At 35.3% G+C, this 17032-nt stretch overlaps 1 long non-coding RNA gene and 1 pseudogene across 7 annotated transcripts in view; both read right to left on the bottom strand.

The window, feature by feature from the left end:
• LOC144287959 (uncharacterized) overlaps positions 1-17032 on the bottom strand; it is a 183515-nt gene that overhangs the window by 105297 nt on the left and 61186 nt on the right. The window lies entirely within an intron of this gene.
• Positions 12350-13560, bottom strand: LOC144287609 (ubiquitin-conjugating enzyme E2 variant 1 pseudogene; annotated as a pseudogene).

Here is a 17032-nt window from a genome sequence, read left to right as displayed (position 1 = left end):
AGTGAGGATTTGTCCCATGGATAGTTACTAAATTACATATATCTCTTGGGCAGTTGCAATCTTAGTGCAGCTGAACAAGATACTTTGCAATGATCATCTGAAAATGCTATTTAAGTTAATTGCTCACATTTTTAACGTTGAAATATTTAATGGGACATTTGAAATAAACTTTCAACATATTTTTTACTTTTATATAGTCACATTATTTTGCTTAATGTTCATTAGATGAAAATTGTCACTTACTGGCAGTAAAGTTTCCAACTTGCTTTTTAGTTATATAGGGCCCCAAATAAAGAGCTATGCTAATTCAACTAGAATAACCTGATTATGATAGGATTCAGAATGGGGGAAAAAAAAAAAAACTGTTTTCAAATGCTTTGTATATCTATATACAGAATGTAGGTCTTTCTTCTTCAGCACTACCCTCAGAGAAAGCTCTCAATTTAAAAAGAGTTAAGCATCTTCAGAAAAATTTATTTTAACCTTCACTAAAATCAAATTAGTTCTAAGATAATTTTTACCACGATTTAGATATTCTTATTAGAAGAGTATCCAACCATCAATATATCTATTATATTTCTTATATTCAAATGCCGACAACTTCACCAGCAAGGAAGAAAAATGACTTATTTTAGTTTGATTATATCAATCAATAAAATCAAGATTCTGATGAAAAGCTTACTGTACATCTCAAACTTTGGAATACTTCTTATGAAGAAGTGTTAGGCAGGCACCTACACCCATGACATTTTATCAGGCAGTCACTGCTGAAGACCTTTCCCCTCAATAGATCAAATGTCCAAAATAGCTCCCCACAAAATTTCAAAAATCATCAGTTTCAAATCTTGATATTAGTAGATTAATTCCAGGTTTGTTTCCAGTTCATAACGACTTGCCATAGCTCTAGGATTTTCAGTAATATAAAGTAGCCAGCAACTTCACGGATCTTTATCAGTTTATTTAGGCAAGTTAGAGTGAATGTCTCTTTTTTTCACTACTATTATGAGCTGTTCAATGAAGCAGAATGGTAATGAACTATGAATGTAAAATCAAACACGAATGACTCTTATTGATTAAAAACAAAACTGAGGCACTAGAAACAAAATGTAAGTTAATAAAACAATAATACAAATTTGAATGTGTAAAACCATGTCATCAAGAGACTAAGGGGGTGTCCCAGGCTAGAAACCTCCTAACTGTGGTGTTGGGAAGTGATTTTTTTTTAGGCCTTAGAATATTGCTGCATTGGGGCAGAAGTGTCACTCTTCTCTATAATCTGTAGCTTGAAATTAATTATTCATTTTGTCTCTATGTTTATCTTATGCTACTGTAGTAATAGAGTGGCTCTTTACTGTGGTAAATGAGTCATTAAAATGAAGCTTCAAATTACTGATCTAGCAGTTTCGTCTAAAATTTTTTTCATACCCAATTTTTTATTGTATAATATGTATACACATATGAAAGTCGTGGGATGCAGTAAAATGAACGCTTGTGAACCACCACAACATCTGAGAACTAGATATCTCCATCACTTTGAAGCTGCTTGTGTGTTTCATCTCATCATCTTGCCTCTTTTGTAAACTTTGTCTTTAACAGTTCTTTACTTATATATATATTTTAAAGATTTTATTTATTCAGAGAGAGAGAGGCAGAGACACAGGCAGAGGGAGAAGCAGGTTCCATGCAGGGAACCCAACGTGGGACTCGATCCCGGATCTCCAGGATCACAGCCTGGGCTGCAGGCTGCACTAAACCGCTGAGCCCCCCGGGCTGCCCTTTACTTATATTTTTAATTTGATCTAATTTCAACTTGCAGAATATTTCACCGAGGCTTACAGGAAATTCTCATACACTCTTGAACCAGCTTCATCTATTATTTATATTTTCTCCTTTTTGTTGTAGTGGTTTATCTGTCCATAGATATTTACATATATGCACATATTCTAAATAAATCATTTAAGAGTCAAGTAAAGATAATATGTATGCTCTTTAACCCTAAATACTCAGTGTCTCTTACTTAGGAACAAGAGCATTTTCTTACATACTGAGAAGTTATCAAAATCAGAAAACTGTATCGAAACAATACTATTATTTAATTACTCTTATAATTTCTATTATTTAGTATTCCACATTCAAATGCCATCATGTGTCCCAATAGTGGCCTTTATAGTAACTTTTTCCCTCCAGTCATGGATTAAATTCAAGATAACTTTTAATATGGCACAGCATAAAAAATACAGTCATTGATATTGAAATAGGAACGTGAGGTGATGGATGGTAGTTACACTTCTGGTGAACATAGCATAATGTTTAAACTTGCCAAATCACTATGTTGTACACCTGTAATTAATGTAACATTGTGTGTCAACTACACTCTAATAAAAAAAAAAGTTGAAGATCTCTCTGTATATATTTAATCATTTGGTTTGCATTAATCTGGAACAGTTTTTTAGCCTTGCTTTGTGAGTTTTTTGCAGTATAGGACAGCTATTTTTTATGATGTCTCTCAATTTAAGGTTCATCTTGATAGAATCAAGTAATACACATTTTTATTAGGAATATCACAAAAGTGATGCGTGCCTCTCAGTGCATCATATCAAGAGGCATACAGTAATAGTTTATTGCAGTGCTATGTTTTAATATTTAAGATTGTGCCCATCATGGTTTTTGCCTATATGGTTACTTTTATCCCTTTAGTTAATAAATATTTAGGAGGAAGGAATTTTGAGAACCTTCAATACCTTGTTTCTCACTGTAACTTCACAGCATCCATTGATGTTTATATAACTCCTTCAAACCCCCTATGTTTATTATTAAGGGTTTTACTATAAGAAAGAATATTCTTTTTTTTTCTCAACTATGTATTTCTTTATTTATTTATATAAGTGACCTTACATGTTCTTACTTAATTCAGTGATAATCCACAAATTACCATTATTTTGATGCTTAAATTCTCCCAAAATTGGCAACCGGGAGCCACTTTAAACTAGCACCTGTATTCTATTGCCATGTTACCATCATATTTTGAGAACTGTCTTGCTTTCTGGAACACAATGTTTTAGGCTCATTTTCTACATTTTCTGACTCAGCCTTGAAATCAGTATTTCTTCCAAGGACCGCTAGATTCTTTCCATGAAGGTTGATAATTAGAGACTGAAATCTGAAAACTAGGTTTACTCATTGTTACTCATGTGACATTATTTTTTGTCTCTCTTAAAAGACAAAACTGAGATGTCTCTATCTCTCTCTCTCATTGACTCCCCCTCCCCATCTCTCTCTGTCTTTCCCCCTGACACACACACAACTTTTTGCTGACGCTTCCATATCCAATCCAACAGCACAGAATATATTCTAGATTTCCCAATTGCATAGTCAAAACTTCCTTCCCTGACAGCAAGTAACCTGGAATTCTTTGTTCTCAATAAATTTACTCATTGCTCAAGACCAGGTTACACAGAAAGTAGTTTCAGAATATGCATTTATATTTAACCCTAGAAATGGGTAAAATGAATCCATGAGCTAATGTTCAATATTTGTTTTCAAATCTTTGTTAGATAATTTTTGCACCAAGAGCAATGAAAAAGTATTAATCTCACACTCAGTGAATTTTCACAATGCATGTAAGCATGTAACCCACGTCCCTTTTAAGATATGAGAATGTTTATATTTCAGTTTCCATATAAAGGGAACTGCTATTTTTTTTAACCAAGCTTAGTTATGTTTCAGATTTTTATATAAATAGAAACATAACACGGGTACTCTTTTCTGTCTGATTTTTTTTACCTAGAGATTTATCCAGGCTGTTACATTTATTTGTAGATTAGTTCATTGTATTGCTGAGTATGAATATTCTAAGATTGCTCTACCAAATCATCTGTTGGTTGCTTTTGGTTTATTCCAGTTTGAGGCTCTTATAAAAATACAGTTGTAATGTTCATTCTAAGCTAGGCTTTGTGTGGACAGTGAAGAATCTCTATGAGTGAGCACTTTTGTGTTGCTGAATTTTTGCATATCTTCCACATGGAAATCAATACAAATATTTTGGTCATTTGATAATTTTTACCATTGAGTTGTAGAAATTTGAAATATATATTCCAGATACATGTTAGTTTTCATATATAGTATAATACATGTATTTTTCCAAAATATTTTATCCTGGTCTGTGGATTACTTATAATTTTTAGACAGTATGTTTGATAAGGAAAATGTTTTTTAATCTTTTTTATTGAGATATGATTGACATAACAAAAACTCTAGGTATTTATGTATACAACTTGATATATTTGGATATAAGTATACAGCATGAAATCAGCACTGCAATCAGTGCCATAAATTTATTCATTATCTCTAAGTTTTATCCTACCCTGTTGTTTTTATTTTTCATATTGTTTTGTTTTGTTTTCATTGTGCTGAGGCCACTTAATGTAAGATCTTCCTTCTTAGCAAATTTTTAAGTATGCAATACAGTATTATTATTGTATTACCTTAGTATTATAGTATTACTAAGTATGCAATACAGTATTACAGGTCTTATGTTTTATAGCAGATCTCCAGAAATTGGAGATTGGATATTAACCCAAATCAGATTTATGGTCTGCAAATGTTTTCTTCTATGATATAGGTTGCTTTTTTACTCTGTTGATTATTCTTTTGCCATGTAAAAGCTTTTCAGTTCTATTTTTGCTTCTCTAAACTACACTGTTGGCATCATATCGAAGAAATCATTGCCCCATCCAATATCTAGAAGATGTTTTCTTCTAAAATTTTATTGTTTCAGATTTCACATTTAAGTCTTTGATCCATATTGATTCTTGTGTATGTTGTGAAATAAGTGTCCAGTTTCATTCTTTTGCATGTAAATATTTCCCCAGCACCATTTATTCAAGAAACTATCTTTTCCCCATTGTGTAATTTTGGCACCCTTGTTGAAAATCACTTGACCAATGTGTGAATTATTTATGACCTCTCTATTCTGTTCCATTGATCTATATATCTGATTTTACCCCAGTATCATGCTTTTTTGACTACTGTATCTTTGAAGAATGTTTTGAAGTCAGAGAGTGTGATAGCCCCAGGTTTGTTCTTGCTAAAAATTGCTTTTGCTAGTCAGATTTTTGTTTGTTTTGTGGTACCAAAAGAATTTTAGAATTATTTTTTTCTATTTCTGTAAAATTACTGATGGAATTTGGATAGAGATTGTATTGAATCTATATATTGCTTATATCTATATATTGTTTTGGGGAGTATGGACATTTAACAATATTAATTCTTCCAGTCTATGAACACAGGATATCTTTCCCACTTATTTCTGTCTTTCTAAAAATCTTTGTTAAATGTGCATATTTTTCAATGTACAGGATTTCACCTCTTTGGTTAAATTAATTCCTAAGTATCTTAGTCTTTTTGATGCTCTTGTGAATGGATTTTTTCCCTTCTTATTTCTTCATGAGTAGAGTAGGTTAGAGTATAGAAATGTAACTGATTTTTTTGCTAATCCTAGATCTTGCAGCATCACTGAATTCACAAAATAAGTATGTGTGTGTGTATGTGTGTATTCTTTAGTATTTTCTATGTATCAGATCATGTCATCTGCCAAAAGATAATAGTTTTACCTTTTTTATTTCAATGCCTTTAATATTTATTTTTATTTTTTTTCTTAATTTGGCTGAGACTTCTTGTACTGTATTGAATAGGACAGGCAAGAGTGGGCATCCTGTCTTGTTCTGGATCTTAGAGGAAAATTTTAAGTTTTTACCATTGAGTGTGCTATTAGCTGTGGATTTTTTACTTTATTACATGAGATAAGTTCTGAACATAACTGATTTATTGAACATTTTTATCATGAAAGAGTAAATGGAATTTTGACAAAAATTTTCTGTATTTATTGAGATAACTATATGATTTTTATCTTTCATTCTGTTAATATAGTGTATCACATTGATTGATTTGTGCATATTAAGCCACCTTTGCACCTAGAGATAAACTTACTTAGTCATAGTATATGATTATTTTAATGTCATTTGAATTATGTTTGCTAGTATTTTGTTGAGAATTTTTACATCTATGTTCATCACACAGATCAGCCTGTAGTATGTTTTCTTTTGTTGTGGTCACTTTGGCCTTGATATTAGGGTGATACTGACCTCAAAGGTGAATTTGGAAGTATTCCCTTTTCTTATATTTCTTGGAACAGTTTAAGAATTTGTATTAATTCTTTTGTCAGTAGAATTTAACCATGAAGCCATGTTGTCTTGGGCTTTTCTTCGTTGGGAGTTTTTTGATTACTGATTCAGTCTCCTTATTTGTTATTGCTCTTTTAGGCTTTTAACTTCTTTTTGATTCTGAATTGGTAGGTTGTATGTTTCTAGGAATTTAGCTAGTTCTAAGTTGTCCAAATTGTTGGTGTATATTTATTCGTAAGGATCCTTCATATTCTTTTTATTTCTGTAGATCAGTTGTAATGTCTTCTTCATTTCTGATTTTATTTGAGTTTTCTCTTTTTTCTTAGCCTAGCTAAAATTTATGTATTTTTTTCCCAAAAAGACAGTTATTATTTCACCAGTTTTTAAATTTCTTCCTTCTTGTACTGCTTTTGTCACATTCTATACATTTTAGTGTGTGTTTTCATTTTCATTTGTCTCAAGTTATTTTCTGATTTCCAACTTGGTTTCTTCTCTGACCCAATAGTTGTTTAAGAGTATGTTGTTCAGTTTCCATGTTGGAAAAGATACTTGGAATGATTTTAATCTTGTTAATTTTGTTAAGACTTGTTTTGCAACCCAACATGTGGCTTATCCTGGAGACTATTTTTTGTGCACTTGAAAACAACAAATATTCTATTGCTATTATATAGAATGTTCTGTATATATAGGTTAGGTCCATTTGTTGTAGTGTTATTCACAACTGCTGTTCCCATACTGATTTTCTATCTGGATGATTTATCCATTATACAGAGCAGAGTATTGAAGTCTCCTGCTATTATTGTAGTGCTGTCTATTTCTCCCTTCAGATCTGCCAATGTTTTTTATATATTTAGGTGTTTTGATGCTAAGCTCATATATATTTATAACTGTTATATCTTCCTGCTGAATTGAATCTTTTTTCATTATATAATGACCTTCTTGTCTCTTGTGACAGTTGTTGACTTAAAGTCTATTTTATCTGAAATAAGTATAGCCACTCTGTTCTTTTTTTGGTTACTATTTACCATTTGAATGGAATATCTCCCCTCCCCCAACATAAAGTCAGTACTGCCTTCACTTTTACCCTATATATGTCTTAAATCTAAAGTGAATCTCTTGAGTGGCATCAGCATGATGGCTGAATAATTCATCCCCCTCTCATATCCCCTCTCAACAACAACTTGCATCTATCCACAAACAAAATTGTCTTTTAGGGAACTTTGGGACACAGGTAGGAAAGTGAAACCCTGGAGCAGTCCAAGACTCTCTACCGTGTTTCAGGAACCCCTGGAGATAAGCTCAACAAGCTCAATCAAACTATAAATCCTGAAAGGACCCTGTAACTGAACCCCAGCCCATCCCAGCCATAGTCTGCGAGTAGTCCTGCTGGCACAGAGACCTAAAAGGAAACACTTCCATTTATATCTCTGGAGATCCTAAAAATGACCTATACTTTGTTTTAGTCCCCTTATGGCCACTATCTGTCAGGAGTCCTGAGGTTTGAAAATTCCAGTGGTAGATACTCTCATGTGTCCCCAGAGGTCCCATAGGCCCTTTACCCCACTTCAGCCATTCCCAGACACAGCCCATAGCAGTACTGGTAGTAGCCAAAGAACTTAGCAAGAAACACTTTTGTCTTTACCTCCAAAGTCCTGAAATAGCCCTATAATCAGTGCCAGCTCCTACCAACCATAGTCCTCAAGCAGTCTTGCTCTCACAGAGACCCCACAAGAAATGCTCACATCTACATACCAGGAGATCCAAAAAAGGGTCTTATACTTGGCTCCAGTCCCCCTAAGCAGTTTTAAGGAGTCTAGTCAACTAAGAGATCTAGTAGGAGACTTGGCCATTTATACTTTTGAACCAGGTCTTCAGACCTCAACATTGGCAGTGGAACCTGAAATAGCACTAGGGTGTGGTTTCGGGTCCCTCTCAGCCACAGTATGGGGCAAGTCCTGTCTACCTGGGAGCTCATACAGTGACTAGGAAGAAGCTTTCCCACGGATTTGGCAGAAACCACATCTGCACACCTGGCAATAAGCCTGTTGGTTGAGGACCCAAATGCAGACCCTAAATAGAACTCTGTCTCATCGCCATCCTATTGAACAAGGTCCTGGAAGCATTTCCGTCCACCCAGAGACCAGAGAGAATCCATACCTCCTCAAGCCTGTAGTTACAAATATGCCAGTTGTAGACCCCACTGCAGACCTAGGGAAGCCTCAAAACTGGCTCAAACTCAGCATGACTATGATTCTGGAGAAAAATAGAATGAAAAAGAAAAAAAAAAGGCTAAATGATTATGGGACAACATCAAGCAAATATCATATCCTAAAAATTCCAGATGGAGAAGAAAGAGCAAAAAGGGCTGAAAGCTTATTTAAGTTAATAATAGCTGAGCACTTTTAAATCTTGAGAGAGACATCCATATTCCAATACAGGAAACTAAAAGGATCCTGAGCAATATCAAAACAAATATCAAAAACGAGGAATGAACTTTGAAAACAGCAAAAGAAAAAATACTTATCATATTTAAGGGAACTTCTATTAGGCTATTTTTCTCCAAAAAACCTTGCAGGCATAAAGGGAATGAATAATGTATTAAAAGTACTTAAAAAAAATTCCATCCTAGGGGCAACTGGTTGACAGTTGGCTAAGTATCCAAATCTTAGTTTCAGCTCTGGTCATGATCTCAAGGTTGTGAGATAGAGCCCTGCATCAGGCTCTGCACTCGGTACAGTCTGCTGAAGATTCTCTCTCCCTCTCCCTCTGCCCCTCCTGCTTATTCTCTCTCTCTCTCTCTGTCAAATAAATAAATAAATCTTAAAAAAAAAATACCACCTTGGATTACTATACCCATCAAAACTGTCCTTCAGAAATAAAGGAAAGAGATATTCAGGTAAACAAATCTAAGAGAGGACATCACCATTAGACTTGCCTTATAAGAAATGCTAAATGCAGTTCTTGAAATTGAAATGAAAGGACACTAGTAATAATAAGAAAACATGAGAGTCATAAAAAGTCCATAATTATTTTATTTATGACTTTATCTCTATCATAAATAGACTTTTAGTCAAAATTGGTGACAAGAGACAAAGAAAGTCACTATATAGTACAAAGGAGTCAGTTCATCAAGAGGATATAAAATTATAAGAACATATGTAGTTAACATTAGAGCACCTAAGTATTAACAGAAATGATGGGAGAAATAGACAACAATATACTAATAGTAGAGGACTTCAATATCCCAATCTCAACACAGAATATAATACCTAGACATAAAGTTAATAAGGAAACAGCGAACTTGAATAACACTATGGACCAAATGGACCTAACTGACATGTACAAAGCATTTGATCCAATACCAGCAAAAAACTCACTTTTCTCAAGCACACACAGAATGCTCTCCAGGAGAGATCAAATGTTGAACCACAAAACAAGCCTCAACAAATATGAAAAGATTGAAATAATATAAATAAAATGGTATGAAACTAGAAATCAATGACAGGAGGAAAATGGAAGTATTCAGATATAACAATGAAATTAACACATTCCTCAACAAATAATAGGTCAAAGAGAAGGTAAAGGGAAAATCAGAATCTTGAGACTATTGAAAATAAAAAGAACATTTCAAAAATTATGGGATGCAGTGAAAGCAATTCTAAGAGGAAAACTTATTTATTTTTTTAATTTTTATTTATTTATGATAGTCACACAGAGAGAGAGAGAGAGGCAGAGACACAGGCAGAGGGAGAAGCAGGCTCCATGCACCAGGAGACCAATGTGGGATTCGATCCTGGGTCTCCAGGATTGCGCCCTGAGCCAAAGGCAGGCGCCAAACTGCTGCACCACCCAGAGATCCCTAAGAGGAAAATTTATAGCAAAATTTATGCATACACTAATAAAAAGAAGATATCAGATAAACAACTTAAGTTTATATATAAAGAAATTAGAAAATTAGGAACTATCTAAGTCCAAAGTTAACAATAGGAAAAATATAATAAAGAGTAGAGCAAAAAAAAAAAAAGAGTAGAGCAGAAATAAAATAGACCAGAAACATAATAGAAGAAAAATCATTGAAACTAAGATTTGGTTTTTGAAAGACAAGCATATTAGATAAAACTTTAGCTCCATTAAACAAGGAAAAAAGAAGACTCAAATAAGGAAAATTAGAAATGAAAGAGGAAACATTACAATTCACATCACAGACACAAAGGAACATGAGACGCTAGTAGGAGCACGAAAAAATCAGTTAACATAGAAGAAATGAATAAATACTAGAAATGTATAATCTACCAAAAACTAAGAAATAGGAAATCTGAACAGATCATTAATGAGAAAGGGGACTGAAACAGTAACCAAAAACCTCCCAATGACAACAGAAAAGCCCAGGACCAGATGGTTTCACTGATGATTTCTACAATACATTTAAGGAAAAATTTAAATTAATGCCAATCCATCTCAAATTCTTCCAAAATATGAAAAGAAGGGAACACTTCAGACTTATTTTATAGGATCAACATTACCTTGATTCCAAAGCCAGATAAAGATTCTTTTTTTTTTTTTTTTTTTTTTTTTTGTGGAACACAATGAATCGCTTTTATTTCAGTATGCATCCACATCTCAGCATTTAGTGGTCCTGAACAGAAAAGTGGAAAGATGCAGCAATTTGCCAGGAAGTGAAGCCCGCCAATTTTGGGGATCTGCTGTGCACGCTGAGTTCTTTCTCGATCCCTGCTGAGGAACATGAGACACAGCAGCACCAAAACCAAAGTATGCACCGAATCCAAGGTTCTTTTCGTTCCAGTTGTCAGATTCCAAACTAGACCCAAATGGATTATAAGATGACCACATGAGAACCCTGTTTAAAACTTCTTCAATTGTTAAAAGCAAAAGCAATTACAGGAAAAGAAAACAATTCATTCAGAGGGATCGTGTGTGCTTACAAGTGTCTTCTGTAGCCTTTCTCCAAATTTTACCACCAAGCACTTTGAGAGTGGGCAGGTCTGAGTACCCCTGGTGACTGTTCTTTTCACTTTATCAAAACCTGAGCTAAAAAACTGCATCAGCTGATGATGACAGCAGAGGGTGGCAGAGCTGAGGACCCAAAATTCATTCCCAGGCTGGTGGAGAGTAAATGTGGTTCCAAACTAAACAAGGGAAGTCAGAGACTCTTTCCAACCTTACCTGATGGCTTCTGGCCAAAGCAAGGAGTAGTATTGGGTGGTGATGGTGCAAAAAGGGACTTGAGGAGGAAGGAAAAAGTAGCACCCCTCGATTAAGGTAGGGGAGAAGATATGGGGAAAGCCCTGAATCCCTCACCAAAGGCCAATTTCAGAGGGGAGCAGAGGGGGTTGCAATCTATGCTTCGGCCGAGGGTGGTCATGGGAAGTGGAGAAAGGATGATGGCTTCGAGGGGGGAGGGCATCATTTAAGACTTAAAAAAAAGAAACCAGGGGTGCAGCTGGAGCACCCCTGCATACCCAGCAGTAGTCCCACAGGCTGCGACCTGAAACCTTCATGCCTATTCTAGCAAGCCACCCCAAGCTGGAGGGCTGTTGCAGGGCCGGAGGGGTGGGTGGAGGGAGGGAGGGAAGGAGGGAGGGAGGGAGGGAGCCAGCAGGAGGAGAAGGGGAGAAGGCAGAGACCCAAGGCCATGTAATCAGCAGCAAGGTGATTGTGTGATGTGTCTTTTCACAGTTGAGTTAGATGTGCACCACCGGTTATGATGGGAATCAATTTAAATATACTTTCTTAATCCCAGAAGTTCAACTATGTGGACAGTGGTTACACTTGACAGGATGATTGTTATAGCACAACTTATATATTTCAAATGGACATAAATTAGTATCATTTACAGTATCTTAAGATAAACTGCCTTTGTTTTTTTTTTTTTTTTTTTTTTTATTTATGATAGTCACACAGAGAGAGAGAGAGAGAGAGAGAGGCAGAGACATAGGCAGAAGGAGAAGCAGGCTCCATGCACCGGGAGCCCGACGTGGGATTCGATCCCGGGTCTCCAGGATCGCGCCCTGGGCCAAAGGCAGGCGCCAAACCGCTGCGCCACCCAGGGATCCCGATAAACTGCCTTTGAATGGGAGCTTCCTTTCCAGTACTTTTGAGGTCTACAAGACGTATCTAGAAAATGTACTACTGTGGAAAATGACTGCTTAAATCGAATGGGGGGGAGGGGAGGGTGGTTTCTCTTTTTGATTAATTGCTGTAACACTATCCTTCGGGGGCTGAGGGAGTTTCATGTTTTCTTTAGACATCATTAGGCGCCGGAGCTCTTGCAGGACAACTTTGATGCTATATGAATTCTGCCATTTTGCTAGCATGGATATTGTTCTTGGGTCCACCACTCCATTAGAACTATTGACTCCATTCATATTAAATTTTGTTACAAATCTTACAAAGGTGGGTGCTCCTGGGTATTTAGGTCCACATTCTATTTTAAGGCTGTATATTCAGTTTTCATAAATTGTTCTTGGAGGCCCAATTATCATCCCTGTCCATCTTGTGTCATGTCTTCATCATCTTCTAGACCCCAGCTAACTGTGCCATCTCCTACTCCTTTATGGCCTTCTTCCAGTTCTTCTAACAGTTGAAAATTGCGAGGGACTTTTACTCCTGAGTTCACATTGAGGCTTGAGCCATTTCTGGGTGTTTTCCAGAACAGAGCCGAGGCATTGGGGCCAGGTAGGGGATGAGGCCAAGCCCGTGGTGGCTGCTGTCTTGCATCGCTGTCACTCCCAGATAAAGATTCTATCTATCTATCTATCTATCTATCTATCTATCTATCTATCCAGCTAAAAGAACAGAAAACTATGCACCAATATCCCTGGTGAATATATGTGCTAAAATTCTCAACACAATATTAGTAAACCTACTTTTCAACAGCACATTAAAAGGATCATATATCATGATCAACTAAGTTACCCCTGGGATGCAAAGATTATTGAATACATGCAAATCAATATTTGCATATTAATAGAATAAAGTGTAAAAAATCACAGGATCCTCTCAATAAACACATCAAAGGATATTGATTTTTGTTTTAACAAGTAGACTCCTTGACTGGTCTCAAATTCCAAACTCTTTCTTCTGTAATAGGCAGCAGATGAAATCTCCTGTCCACACTGTTTCCAACTTCCCACTCACTTTCCACTGGACTTGTTGAAGTCTTCCCCACATGCATAAAGTTCAAAAACCAGCCAAGCTTTGGGATGGAGTTTCAGATTTGGGAATTTCCCCACTGCATAGCTCCCTGCTTTAAAAGACTTCACCTCATTTTCCAACCACTCTGGTGCTCCTCTACTCTATCCTCTGACTCCTAGATTGGTGAAATTGAAACTTTTCTGTTATGTTTTACCAACCTCATGGGGGAAGTTGCCTTCAGGAGGAAAATGAATGCTCATGAACACAAATTATCACTCATTGCAATTCTCCTTTTTAAGATTTTGTTTTACTCTTTTTCCCCTGCATTTATTCATTCTTCAATTGCTGCAAATACATTTTTAGAAAATATGTTTCCAGATTTTAATCTGTTGGAGAGTTAATAATATAAAAGCTTTCCTACCATATGCAGACATGAATCCTCCATCTAGTAATGTTTAGTCTTTGTTCATTATTTGTTTCCTTTTTTAAAGATTTTATTTATTTATTTGAGAGAGAGCGAGAAAGAGAGAGAGAGACGGAGAGAGAGAGCACAAGCAGGGTGAGGGGCAGAGGGAGAAACAGACTCCCCCTGAACACAGAATCCAGTGTGGGACTCGTTCCCAGGACTGTAGAATCATGACCTGAGCTGAAGACAGATACCTAACAAGGGACTCACCCAAACTCCCCTATTATTTGTTTTAAATTGCTTCAAACTCTTGTAACACAAAAAAGTAAGTATGTATGTGAATGTCTTCTACCTACACATATGCAACAAATACCTACAAATAAAAGCTATTAAGTATTTTGTATGTATTATTTTGTAAATAGAATAGTGTATAGTTTTAAATAACGTTTGCCAAATGTTTACTGATGGTCATTTGTTAACAGATAACAGAGAATAGAACTTATTTTAGATCAAATAAATTAGAACTTCAGGGTCCTTATTGCATAACAGAAATAGAATTTGAAACATATCTGACAAAATTCTCTATCCTACAAGTATTAATTGAAGTGTTATACTTCATAGATCAGAAAATAGACAATCTCAAATATACATATAGTTAATAATTAGATATGTTTACAGATTGTCTTAATATATCTTTGGTTTATTTTCATGGATCATGTTGTAATAATGAATAGATCTGAAAAATATCTGTCATAATCTGATGAGAGTTTAAATTCTATACTGTGAAACTTTTTAACTAAAAAAAATATTTCTCAAAAGAAATTTCAATTGTCTATTTTAAAGAAAAATAACCTTAAAAAAAAGGAAAGAAAATACCTTATCATCCATTCTAAAAAGTAAAGTCAGCTCTAGAGTGGCTCTAGTGATTCAGGGAGATCCTGTAAAGACTTGCCCCACTTTTCTTAGAGGACTTGGCCAAATGAAACACTTGGAGAATATCCTTCTAAGAGGACTAGAAATTAAAAATCCACACAATGTATTCCATATAGTGGGGACAGGGCCTATGTCTTTTATAAATCTGAGTCTCTAAGCTTGGAACATTGCCTAAAATTTGTTAGCAGTTGGGTTGTACGAATAAAAATTATTGTTAATACTAGAAATGGAAATTAACCCCTGTGATAATTTTGGTATATTTTGGAGCTCTTTTTTTTTTTTCAGCATTATTCTGTTCACCACATAGACCCATGGAACTTCTGGGCTGCTGAGATATAGGATTCATAGTCAGCAGGACACCTAAAAGCCTAGTTTGATTTAGGTGGCTTATCCTTTGAGTTATACACTTGAACAACTCCACTTTAAATAATATATATTGTGGGGACACCTAGGTGGCTCAGTGGTTGAGCGTCTGCTTTCAGCTCAGGGCAGAGTCCTGGGATCAAGTCCCGCATCGGGCTCCCTCTGCCTATGTTTCTACCTCTTCCTCTCTGTGTGTCGTTCATGAATAAATAAATAAAATCTTTTAAAATAAATAAATGAAAAAAAATCATATATATTGTGAATCACAAATGAGGGAAACAAGTGATGAAATGGTAAAGGATCTTTATGTAAGGGTTTGCTTTTGTTTATATTTTGTTCTAGAAACTTGTGAATTTTTACAAAATGCCAATAGCATATAAGTTATGATTATGGATCTAGTACAAAGACATTGTAAAGAGATAGTACTCAGCTTTCTTTTCAACTACTGTTTGGATATAAGTACACATTTGAGATGTTGTTCCCTTAAACTCCACAAATCTGTCTTAAAAGGAAATAGAAGCTGGGACACTTGGGTGGCTCAGTCAGTTAAGCCTCCAACTCTTGGTTTGACTCAAGTCATGATCTCATGGGTCTTGGAATCAAGCCTCCCACCCAGGCTCCTCACTCAGCGAGGATTCTGCTTGAAGATTCTCTGCCTCTGCCCTTCTGCCCCTCCACCCCAACCCCTGCACAAACACACACTCTCTCTCTCTCAAATAAATAAATAAATAAATAAATAAATAAATAAATATTTTAAAAGGAAACAAAACCTAATAACAACTCAATTATTTACTATTTATCAAGGATAAATAATAACTATTTGAGTTTTAAAAATTTAGAAATGTGTTCCTGTGTGAAGACAAGAAAGATGATGTTTAAAACAAGTACCCTGCATTGCAGCAAATGACTACTAATTTAGTAACTACTCATCTCTTTTACAGTTCTTTATATCCAATCCCAAATGAGCATGGGAACATAATGAGATATGTAAGAGAGAGATCAGTCAGGGAACATTTTCAGACATAGCAAGAGTGAAGTTCAGAATTCTAAGATCCTTCAAACACAGCCTGCTCTCTAGAATTTAACAACTAACTCTGGGCTGCTTAAGAACATGAGGCAAACTGCTCAGAAGAATGGAAACTGAAGAAGAGACACAAAAAAACATCTATTTTGTGATATACTTGGAAACATACACAGATGGGAGCGTTTGTGTTTAATACTTCTATTCTCTAGCATTAAATAAGCCATGTTCATTTTGAGAAGTAGTTTATTAAGGGATATATTTTGCTTTTAGAGACACGGCTGTTTTATTTCGAGTGATGACCTCAGTCTCACCTTTTAGAAGTTGGCTGAATTGAAACACTTCTCCATTTCCTACAATAGAAGTAACAAAAACATACTTTTCACAGAAAGGTACCCTATCTGCTTTTTTTCCCCCATGCATACACTTTAGGAATGTCGTAGTATTTTCAAGGGGATATTATGTTAAAATTACTATATTATTAGTGGGTCTTACAATTTTAATGTTAGAAATCATTAGTAATTCTAATTGCAATATATCAATAGAATAAGACTATATTGACTTAATCTGCTTCTCTTCCACCTGATATATTTCCAGCTATATCTCCTACTGGCATATATTCTCTGTTTGAAATCACCTATGCATGGGTATAAACAGGAACAGACTTGTCTTCTAAATATAAGAGTTTGTATATTTATTATAAGCTGACATTTATAGTCCAAAGCATTAGAGATAAAAGTGTTTTCTATAAAATACAAAACAAAACAAAACAAAACAAAAACATACAATTGACATGATAAATTCCAAAGTGATTTTTTCTGTTAGAATATTTGTTTTCTGGGAGCACCTGGGTGGGTCAGTGGTTTAGCATCTGCCTTTGGCTTAGGTCATGATCCTGGGATCCCAGGATCAAGGCCTGCATCAGGCTCCCTGCTTCTCTCACAAGGAGTCTGCTTCTCCCTCTGCCTGTCT

The sequence above is a fragment of the Canis aureus genome, chromosome 17 (genome assembly GCF_053574225.1).
Source record: "Canis aureus isolate CA01 chromosome 17, VMU_Caureus_v.1.0, whole genome shotgun sequence".
Taxonomy (NCBI): Eukaryota; Metazoa; Chordata; class Mammalia; order Carnivora; family Canidae; genus Canis; species Canis aureus.
The sequence above is the reverse complement of the archived record's forward strand: the minus strand, read 5'-3'. Positions and strand labels throughout refer to the sequence as shown.